Below are 12,442 nucleotides of genomic sequence, written 5' to 3'. Positions count from 1 at the left end.
ATCTGTACGATGTATACAGTGTAGCAGTTTTTAGTGATTTTTGGCGCTGACGCACATTGCAGCAAACATGTAGAAAGATGACCTACCCATGCACATTATCCTGACGCATTGCCAACCAGTCCTAACGCTAACATCTTAATTTTGAGCGCCAATCGAGATAGCTCCTATTACGATTTTTAAAGTCTTTAGCATGCGGTTCGAACCTGCAACCTTCCTCGACTCCCTTCACGCGAGCCGCACGCTCTTTTATCCATATGCCACCGTAGAGTTGTTTTAGTAAAAACACAAATGAAATGTCCTGCAAAAATATATGCGTAAGCTAGTCATTTGGCTCTTTTGACGCGCTTAGTGCCGATACACTGTTCGAGAATATTTTAAAGCATGTGAAACAGAATATGACACAATATTTGTCTTCGCCAATATGTGTGTATATGTGTATGTTGTAAGGAAAATGGATAAATCGATTCTCGAATCAAGCTAAGATTGCAAATGGTTCTGAGTCACTGGTTACTGGGCCTGAATCATATAAAGCTTATTTGAAGTGCTTTAATACTGTACATTCTGACTAGCATATGTATCATTTTATACGTACTCTAATAAGTGTTCTCCAGAACGCACAATATCTATATTCGATGCAATATGAAGTCCAATTATCGTTGATCTGGTAATAGCTATTATTTAAAGTTATCTGTCAGCAGAGGTTGATCACTATTGCACTCATGTTGTACAAAGTATTGATCATCATTGTTTTAGTTATCACTTATTGTTTTGATTTTAAAGTTTCTTTTTCAGATACAGAAACTTCATGTCAACCTTCTATCTCAATTCAACAGTGTCATTACATTTTACTTCCTTAACAATGCTTGATGTTATCAATTTCTTCCCATAATTTCCAAACAAGAATAAAATTTACAAGGGAATATTCCAATAAAGCATGGCATCTTTGGTCAATGTCCAGAAACATTGAAATTATCTGCTAACTTCAAGCAGATCACCTGATTACCTCGGAGATGGTGCAACTGATAATGAAGCCGCTGTGCAGGGGATATGTACATGTAGTTTCTGCCATGTAACAAAAAGTACATCTTGAGGAAAAGGACCTGAGTACAATATGCCAACGTCTTTCCTACCCATTGTACGGGTTACTTAGGTGATTGTTTGCTTTTTGTTGTTCTTTTTGTTGAAAAACTTTTGTCTCCTGAGAAAACCTGGTTTTACTGACAGTATCATATTTTAGTCGCGCTGTATGTTAGGAATCGATATCCTAGGATTGCCTAATGAAATACGGTATAAAACAAATGTCACGAATTAGACTATATAAAGATAGCATTAATCAGCACTGATTAGAATATTGGATCAATGTGATTTCAATTATGAACAGTTAAAGAAACATACTTGGAGCTTTGTGATGATGACTTCTTCCATTGTATACTACTACTTCTTGTCAATTTCTCTCTCTCTCTCTCTCTCTCTCTCTCTCTTCCTCTGACTGATATAACTGTGCAATTGGCCAGGCTAACACCTAACTTTGATATCTGAGACGATTTCAGACTTATGAGTTCATTAATGCCGAAAGGAACCGATTGGTCTCTCAACGGTTGTTGAAACTAAAGTATATGAATAAGGACAAGTGGTTTACAAAAGGGCATTGATAATTATTGCAAACGCACTCTTTTCATACAAACATTTCCCAGAAACGCATGAATAACGATTCGATTCCATATTACCTGCCTTTAGTAGAGTTCTGTTGTTATCGGTTTCGTTTTTCATTTAGCATAGAACATACATTACATATCCTGTTAATGATGACATACTACTGTTTCCATATAGCAAGACGCTTTAAAAAGAAAATGTTATTCTTTTTTATTAAATGTTTTCAATTTATCACTGCATCGAACTTTCAGATTTAAGCAGATTTCAGTTAAATGCTTGATATTTTTCTTTTGCGGTAAGTCTCAAGGAACAATCACATTATCTATGAATGATTGGTATTCATGTACATTTTACTTTAGGTTACAGAGTATTTTATGTGCTACATCATCGGCCTGTAAGTGGTGACATATTACAAATCAAGCTTACGTGACTAAATTGTTTTTAAATATGTATTAATATTAGTATATTCCTAATTATAATTGAATACCCCTGATCCGTTAAGATCCTTCCATTGCGTTATAATTCAAAACTTACACCTGTTGTAGACGAAATGTTAGCGAGGCAGGCATAGGATATAAAACAGTTTAGGTATCCATGGTGAAAGAAAGACATTTTGATAAACAGAGAAATAGACAGATGCATATAAGTATAAAAAGAGAGAGGCGACAGCAAGGAAATATAAGTAACCATGGTCTTAGTCTACATTTTCAATATTCACAATTGCATTTACAAGAATTACTTCCTCTTGTCATATTCAATTGCTTTCCTTCCTGTAATTCAAAATTCGTTTGAGACGCAGGATTTATAATACATCGCAGTCATCGAAATATTTACTAGTTTTATTATAAAATGTAATTTCATATAGGTGGTATAAAGAAGCATTTAATGCTAACGCAAGATAGATTCCCAACTTTTATTTGACAAAATGAAAAGCCATCTGATCAGCTTAGATACAGTTACAGGCGATGTCTCTCAAGATCTAGCAACCGTCAATCTGTAAAACAAACAAAGAAAAAATTAGTACACTGCTGAACGGATGATAATTTAGAAAAGAGGAAATTAAGTAATATAGATCATCTTTGAAAACTTTGACATTCGATGACGAAAATGATACAGTCAGTCTAGAAGAAAGATATTATTACATGTAATTAAGATTGGCACTTCATTGCATCAGACTACATAGAACACGTTTGGATGGTGCTCCTACTTTTTTTTCCAAGTCCTATATTAAATATATGAGAAATAACATGACTGTTTCATCTTATAATTTCAAATTCCAATATGCTCATGTCATACTTCTTCAACAAACATGTACACAACATAACCACTCCCAAAAACTGATCTGCAAAACATTGTATCAGAACCTCTCTATCTGAATACCGCAATGGATATAAAAATGTCCTCCATGATCACTCTTTACATTTAAATAAAGGTTGAAATAGACTTAATAAAACTATTTTATTGGTGTTGTCGTCTGTTATTTGGTAGTGGTAGTAGTAGTAGTAGTAGTGATAATTTCTTTGATGATACAAATGGTTTAGGATCTACTGATGGCAGATGTGAGGAAAAAAAACAAGCAAAAGAGAACAAATAGAAATAAGAGCAGATAATGTAGGCAGATAATAAAAAATAAGATGGATAACTAACATTCAGTAGCACATATCCAAGATTTTGATTCTCTGAGAATAAAGTATGTATACCTACTCAGTAACCATATTCATTAAGTCCACCATATCCGCCTTTTCCACCAAATCCACCATATAATCCGCCAAGATTACCATATCCTCCAAATCCGCCATATAATTTACCATTACCACCATATCCTCCAAATCCTCCATATCCACCGTATCCAACTAATCCTTTACCATAACCTCCCAGGAAACCTCCGTAACCAACTGCGTAACCTCCATATCCTCCCAAGAAACCACCGTAACCACCTCCGTGGCCTCCGTAGCCGCCGTATCCACCGTACCCTCCTAATTCGCCACCATATCCTGGAAGAGCGGCCTCAGCCACGAGGCAACATGCAACAAGCGCGATTAATACCTTCAACATTTTGAATGGAACCGGACACCTACAAAATGAATTAATCATCTACTCCAGAACGATAATCCAGATAGTGTTTCACATTTAAGGAATAATCCAGTCAGTGCAATTTTTACTGTAATTAATAGCCGAAACGTAGCATTGTACTAGTTCATGTGAACCATCCACTTTCTCATAAAGAACACTTTTAGTGAAAATGCATCCAAGTTTAGTATAAGGTGAAGGTGTCGTTGTTTCAAAGATATTTTCTAAATAATTTATTATCATTTATCATGGGACTTTAAGCGAATTTTTGTGCCGTACAGTGTTACTTTCTTAATATATCTGTTTCTGACTTGTTTCAGATAGGATGGTTAGCAAATCCACGAGTATACGCATCAAATCAGAAAGTGAAATCATTTAAAGATTGGTCTGGAGCATAAAGGAGATTTAATTTGCCTCTCTCTCACACACTATCTCTCTCTCTCTCTCTCTCTCTCTCTCTCTCTCTCACACACACGCACAGACACACACACACACACACACACGCACACACGCGCACAAACATAGCTAAAGATCTCTAATGAGCAACGTAGTTGAATTGGCCAGTTACGTGCCTGATGTCTAGGAATGAAAACCTACTCCAACAAATATCCAAGTGTAGCCAGCCGTTTTCAAAATCTTGCTAATAAAGTTGAGATTATTACAAACAAATAATGAAAGCAAAGCTCGCACTCAGTGGTTGTTTTCAACCTGGTTTAAACACATGCGACTTTGAAATGTGCCAATCCATACCTACCGTCACAGAATGCGTCAACCGATAAGGATATTTGCTGCTCTAATGAAACTAAAGCAGAATTCTATACATAATTTCAATATTTTTCAATTTATGTTCCGTGTCTGAACTCTTCCTACGCTGTTCACATGAATCCAAAAGTGAATACAACAGCTAGACCCTTATCTAACATGCCGTATAAATCAGAGGTAGGTCAGACAATGTAGACCCTGATCTGCCATCATATTATACAACGAAATATTTATTAGTTTATAATATAGTACAATACCCAACAATCGATATCAAACAATGCGAGAATACAATAATATCATTCAAAACCATGTTATCTGGACTCGGTAATAAAATACTGTTAGGAAAAGGTCTTCCGTTTTGCAAATGGTTACTTTGGTGATCAGGGCACAATTTTTTGTTCAAATACATTAAATATTATTTTGGGAAAGTAATAAATACGTTGAATACTATATTAATCAAGTTTTTGAATAATAAATACACAAATAAATAATAACCAGACATAACGTTTAGAAGCTGCTATTATTATATATCTAACTGTAAACAAGTGCACATATGATGCTTTGAATTCTTGATCTCTGTCACCGATAAACAATTCATACAATACTTCGTCTGAAACTAGTATCTGACAAAACCTTACAATTTTAATATCTCAAAAATGAAATACTAACACGGGCTAAAATATTAAGAACTTTTAATGTAAATGTTTCATGACTTAACGCTTCGATTTTATGAAGAATATGCAGTGAAAATATTCTTGTTGCGAATGAAACATTTAAAATTATCAATTTGAGAATAAAACATAGGGATAAATTGCAAAAATGGGATCTGAAGTTAAGATTATAAAACCATTCCAATTCCTATACTCAAACTATGACTCAGCTCAAAACATGATAGATAATTGATCAGTACTTTTATTTTAGCCAGCCATATGTCAAAGTTTTCATTCCATCGAAGTATATATCAAAGTCATCACACTAATGTTTCTTCAATACATTAAACATGAAAGAAATCCTGTATCTTCTCTACCACTTCCTGATATGACTGCAAGACCATTGATTCAAATTTAGGTTTCAGATTTTGTATAAGGAATTTAAAATTAAACAGTATACTAGAAATTTATTGCAATAAATATAACAAATATAGAAGTTGTTGTCTATTCTGTACAATAAATGTTTTCTAAGAAATTTCTACATTGTAATAGTAGCTATAGTTACCTCTCAGTGAATCCAACAGTTTGAATGTACTTACCTGGCTATCGTGTTAGAGTGAGTCTGCCGCTTGGATTTGGCTGGGGAAAGGATATTCCATCTTTTTATACCGAATATATATATATAACATTTTGCCCGATTGATGACTTACATACAATACATACTGTTGCATGTGGACAGTTGATGTTTTTATGACTGTCCTGTCTCAGTTAATACCTTTAAAGAGGACTGATGCATACAAAAGTCATTCTCCCTGACAAACCTAAATATTCTTTCACATTGATTCGTCAATTAAAAAGCGACAATTTATCGCCTCCAACATAAGATGAAACGATTAGTACATTCAAATCAATGTAAATATTATTCATCAAATCTCCCTCTACCTGCCTCGGTCTTACTGTCTGCCAAATACAGTTAGACATATAGGTAAGTTGGTCAATTAATACACAAGTAGGCATAAACGATATACTTTAAAAAATGAACATCACAAACGTTATATTTAAATCTCTAGAACGTGTCTATTATAAAACTAAAGAAAATTATATTTTAACCTGTATGCTATGGAAATAGTATCCTTATTCAATTTTCATATTTAAACACTTTTCAAACAATGTAGGTTTCATTTCCGTGCTATTTCAGTGTTATAGTGTTAAACAGTATTGATAAAAACAGGTTCTTATTGCTGGCCTAAATAGCTTTCACCATGGAATCTTGTACCAGGCTGGTTTGTATAATAATTATATGTTCAGAAATTAATTTTTGAGGATTGTTTTACAAGAAGATTTCTGAGAATTACTTTTTTTGTACCTGTTCAATTTTAAATGATGTCAGGATTTGTCAAACTAAATGTAGCAAAATGGCCAACACTCATCGCAGAAATATTTCTGTGCACGCACATCTATTACAAAAATGATGATAATGCTGTTTTATATTTTAACTGAAACGACACAAGTAAGTAACACTCTGGTTTTAATAGATAGGTTTGTTTTTTGTTCTTCTCCATTTTGTTGTTTTTAATCTCATTTGAAATAGCCGACAACCATCGCAGAAATCTTTCTGTGCACGCACATCCATTACAAAAATGATGACTGTGCATTTTAATATTTATACTGAAACGACACAAATAAGTAACACTGGTTTTAATATACAAACTATTTCTTTTTTCCATTTTATTGTTTTTCATCTCATTTGAAATATAATTTCATCCAGGTTAATGATTTAACTTTCACATCTGTTTCTCTAATTAGATGCAATGCACTGCTGAGAATGTGTATATTGTGGTCGTCATGCACTATATTGTTGATTGACTGCGATGGCTTTGTGAGAAGAAAAACAAATTTGCCTGACGTGTGTTTTAACTCCTTCAATTCCTTCCACTCTCTTCTTCCCCATCTCTCCCATTTTCAAACTTTGTTATCTATTGAAATCCAGTTTCATTCTCTATGTTACTGCTGTTCATGGACTCTTGTTCAGTCGTACCCGGAAGAGAGATTCATCGATTGTAATTAATAACTTTCACTCCTGGTTCCCAGCTGTTAACGTACTCATCATATCATTACCGATTGCACACGTCCATACATTCTACTGTTCAAACTTTCTGGTCTTTAAGTCCTTTGCAGCTTGGAATAAGTCGTGTTATTTGTTGTATCGAGACAACTGTTCCCTATCTGCATGGTCGCAATAGTCATTCACTTTAAATATTTCCGTACACCTAATTTCAGTGCCTCAATATATTGGAAAGCAGTCTGGTAACAAGAAGTTCATCAAATTGAATTTGTTGTATTATCTTCTTATTTTCAGTGGTTCAAGCGGGCCCCGAGTGGCCGAGTGGTCTAAAGCGCTCTCCGTTACGGATCACTGCCATCTCACCTCTGTCTGCGTGGGTTCGAGTCTCCGATTCAGACAATGTGGGTATGTGAGAAAAATTGCCAGTAACTTATCGTGGGTCGGTGGTTCTTTCCAGGGTTTTCCCGGGTTCTTCCTCCACCATTAATACTGGCCGCCATGTATAGCCTATCGTGTGCTGAAAAATGGCTTTAAAGCATACAACAACAATAACAACATCAGTGGTTCAATATCCGATATTACTAAACCATTATCCATGTTAAACCATCAGCGACATAATGTATTAACTTTTTGATGTTCCCGTTCCTTCATTGTTGGCATTATGCTGACTCTATACCAATACCAGCAACAGCAGCAGGATTTGTAAAAAGCCAGACTATAAACCCTCCACAATTGATAATTCTTTGATGCACCTATTCTGCACTTTTTCTGATTTTCGGTTTAAAAGGGAGATAATTATACATCAAATTTTACATCTTTGAGTTTTATAGCCTCTTTGGTGAATCATGCTGCTACTAGATTTGAACCTCTGTACCCTCATTAATCGGAACCATGTCAGTTTGAAAACAGTTACGAAGAGCCATATTTATGTCTGGAAGATATATTCACAAGGGCGTGTTGAGATTAGCTTTTCTAATCCTGCTAGAGGAATTTGGGGCCTTCCCTCTTTGGTCTTCTGATAACTATATGATTACAATATACTTAATATAATTATCCCATCCACTAGGCATTTGAAGGATGCTTAAATCATCGATATAAATAGTGAGTGTTTATCTTGAAGGTGATTTGAGAAAAAAGTAAGCAATGAAATAACGCCAGTCGTCAAAACATTAAGATCGGATATTTCGTAACATGAAATGGGTTCCAAAATATTGACCTGTTCTTCTGCAAAGCAATACAAATGTCATGTATGATTGGACACCTAGATTCATAGCATCATATTGCCATAAAATCTGCCAAATATAAGGCGAAATATTGTCTTGGAGTTCTGCTTGTCCAACCACTTTCCATAACATCTTCCACCGACTGAATAAGAACTATAATCTGCTATCGAGCTTAAATTACCACTAAGTTGTTATCTTTTCATCATGATGTTAAATCTAAAAGGATAAAAGAAACTGCATTTCTACAACTGTATTGCCAAGACAAACTTGGGGGTTGGCTTCCTGTTATAATGCTATAGCTTCATTATCCACACGAAAAAGTACGTTTCTATTATATTTAAAATCAGCCGTACTTGCCAAATTGAAATAAGTCTAAAGGATTTCTCTTTACCCACTTCGCGATCAGTGAAGAGTTCCTGAGACTCATTGCAGTCTACAACATGTATCACATGACGATCATGAAATTATGCCCATCAAGGAAATAAAGCCACATTTGAAGAACTTCCTTTATTTTAAAGTGACCTCTATTTGATAGCACGATAGATGGATACACCAGCTAGCATCAGTCAGCAGTCGGTAGAATGGATGCCCTGGACTAACAGTTCGATATGCGAAATTCAAAGTGCCCAATTAGAGCAAGCAGCACAGAGGAGAGTAACTTTATGTTTACATAACCGTATGTATTAAAACTTTCAATGTCATCTGCTTTTTAGCTGACAACCGATAACCAGTCTGCGTCAATTAAACTCCCAAGAGATACTATAACAGTGCACATTGAACCCAAGGACACATAATTCACTGTACCAAATATAGTATATACATTTAGACACAAAATCAAGCAGATAGTACATTAGAAAAATTCGAAGTTGTACATGCAATCTAGTCACACAGGAACAGACACAGGATCGGAATGAACTGCCTCAAAATGTAAGGTAAGATGGACTGTTCTTTTCAGATTGTGGTACTGAAACTCTTTAATCAGGGCTTCTTCATTTAAGTATGGAGTTGTTCGTGTATTAATTGCCAATCACTTGTATAATCCATATTTCTTTCAATAACTTAACAACAGACCTAAGATAAACTTACATATTTTAATTCTGATAACTGCAATTCAAAAAGCATTCGAACACAGTTCAAAGAAACCCAATACTTCAAAACGTTCGATCTGGGAGACGATCTGACACGCCAATACTAAGGTAACTGGGCAAGTCAAGTCCATTTGGTGCAAAGATGACCAGTTCGCCTAGGTCCCACGGGTCAGATATGATCAGATACAATTTCGCATATGAGTACCCCTGCCTCTCGAAAGGTCCGCATCTCCGGTTACTATTTTATGAGATTTTCATTGTTAGGCAAACATCTTTCCGCTATAGCAATTTTTAAACATCACTTTTTCCTTCCAAATGCACACTAGCGAGACGGAATGCTGGCAAGAGCCAATTCATTTCCAGGATCCAAAAATAGACTCCCTAGGTCAAATCAGTTCAGTATCCTGGTTCCACGAAAATTATTTGTTAACAGGTATAAAAATAAAAACATATCAGAATAAGACTGATGCTTTTCCACTCTGCCACATGTTCTGATTGTAACGTTTAGCAATTAATTAAACTGAAGCAATGCCATATTTTAATTGGAAGTCTAAATGCTTCAGACTGTATTCCATTGCCATCCGCTCAAACAATTATTTTGAAAGATTGTTTATATATACTGATATTAGATGAATTATTAAATCTTTAAGACTTTGAGATATGTGAACCTGATATGCTTCATCCATCCCTTTTCAAACTTTAAAGTTTATCCGTGACACAGCAGGAATAATTGGAGAAAAGGCTTATGTACCGGTCTTTTAGCATAGCATCGGTTGCTATGTTCAGAAAATGCATTGTGCAGTATTAGAGTAACTTACTTGACTACATATCGGATGGGTGCGAATGTTTTGTTTTAAACTTTGCTACTAATGATTACATTTGTGTGGAATAAATGTGTAATAATTATTCCTAACGACTTTTTTAAGGCTTGTGAGTGAACTGAAATCATACAATAAAAACAAGTTCTTTGACAATATGGTTTAGCTCTCAGTTTACTACTTCTCCTGAAAGTGGGACAGAACTTAGTCGATATACCTCTGTGCTAATTTCATGCATTGTGACTGAAATTTCTCTATCAGTGGTATTGGGACAATGGTTTCAAGCATATAGAAACTATAAAAAATAATTCAATCTCACACTTTTCTCACAATAAACCTTACTGCAGAAGGTCTTAAAGAAATTGTATATGCAGTATTGTATCAAATACATTCATGTAGCCATGCATAACTGTCCGGTATTCACAAAGATCACACAACATTTTAAAATGGCGTCACTAGGCTGCAATACGAAGAATGGCAACACTATAATTATCTTACTTTTCTGTGGGGCTAGCAAGGCAGCTGCTATACGAACCGTACAGGTTGACAGAAAGGTACATCACCAAATCAAAAGAAATGCCAGTCTAATTAAAATCCGATTTCCTCTGTCCTACGTGAAGATTTGATAGCGAGCGCTTAGGAGTCATATTCTGGTAACGTTTCAATTATCTAATGAAATGCAGCTTGTGAATCAAATCATTCGGCACACTTTGATGCTCCTCTTCCGCTATGCTCAGTTTCCCATACACGAAGATAAGATTTGATCTGATTGGCTTATTAAATTATTGATTATGGTAATAAAATACATCTGATTTTAATTGGTGTGAATGAAATACATATAAATACCAATTTCCAAATTGTAACAATATCATTATAATCCAGTAGTAACAACGTCTGATATCCAACGAATCGGAAGCTATGTGCTGTTGTACACCATAAGCACACACACACACAGCCAAACACATTTGTACTCATGGATTACAATAGTCATGATCTTTTAAAACTACAGACATTTGGTAATCTAACCAGCTGAGAAGTATCAGCTGCGAATTTCAATCCAAATGACATAGACAATATTCCTTCTTTTTTAGCACTGATTAAGTGTAATCATCCATATTGTCTATTATCGGACTAATATGAGTAGTGCTACTCAGTACACATGAGGATGATTGATGTTCTTCAGCCATTACTATAAAATGATTACTACATTCTAATGTACACCTGTACATTGTAAAGGAGGTTGTTTCTCCAAGGAAAGTTTCAAAACAAGACAGAATAAAATCTGATTAGATAAATCAAAAGCAGTTCTCCTGTGCAGAATAAGATCGATTATAAGATTAATAGATTTAGATCCCTTTCTGCGTACCTGCATACTTGCCTACATGCAAACGTAATCTATCAATTTTATTGCTCCATGTTCAAATCGGAGGCCTGTAATTGGCAATTCATGGAATTGGGAACATTTTACGAGTGATAGGTAAAATTGGAAATTCGTTACCTTTTTTGTACACTGTTAATCCGTAGATGTCTCCTAAGAAAAGATTCAGGAAATTTCGAATCTACCAACCGCTGCTATAATTAACATAAGTTACATAGACTCTATGGATCTCCTGCTGTACTTACTTTAGTAATTTCTCTCTCAAAATCATATCAGTACAGGAGATGGAAAAACTAATGCAGCCTTAAATATAATAAAATGTCGTAGCTTTACGTTTAACTTCTATTTTTTATGTCACTTGCCACTGTATATAATCATAAAATCATGTACATAAATAATGCAAATAATATGTTGATGTAATATGAGGTTTAAACTCTTTAGACTGCAGTATTTCATACTCTGGGTATTTTTATTTAAGGTTATATATCTCCCTGTTTTACATTATAGTTACGGTTCAACATCATGCTCCTGGTGACATTTGTCACCGTTACGCAAAATTCATCAGTAACACATTCGCTTCATAATTTCATCAACTTGTTAACTTCTGTACAGTTTATCGCATGGACTGCTTCAAAACGTCCTATCAGTTCAAGCAATTGGTATTCGAACTGAAGATACTAATCTGCTCTAAGTGAATCCTTCCTGATATTGTGTGTGTGTGTGTGTGTGTGAGTG

Source organism: Sinohyriopsis cumingii, chromosome 7 (assembly GCF_028554795.1).
Source record: "Sinohyriopsis cumingii isolate HCF-2022 chromosome 7, ASM2855479v2, whole genome shotgun sequence".
Lineage (NCBI taxonomy): Eukaryota > Metazoa > Mollusca > Bivalvia > Unionida > Unionidae > Sinohyriopsis > Sinohyriopsis cumingii.
The sequence above is the reverse complement of the archived record's forward strand: the minus strand, read 5'-3'. Positions refer to the sequence as shown.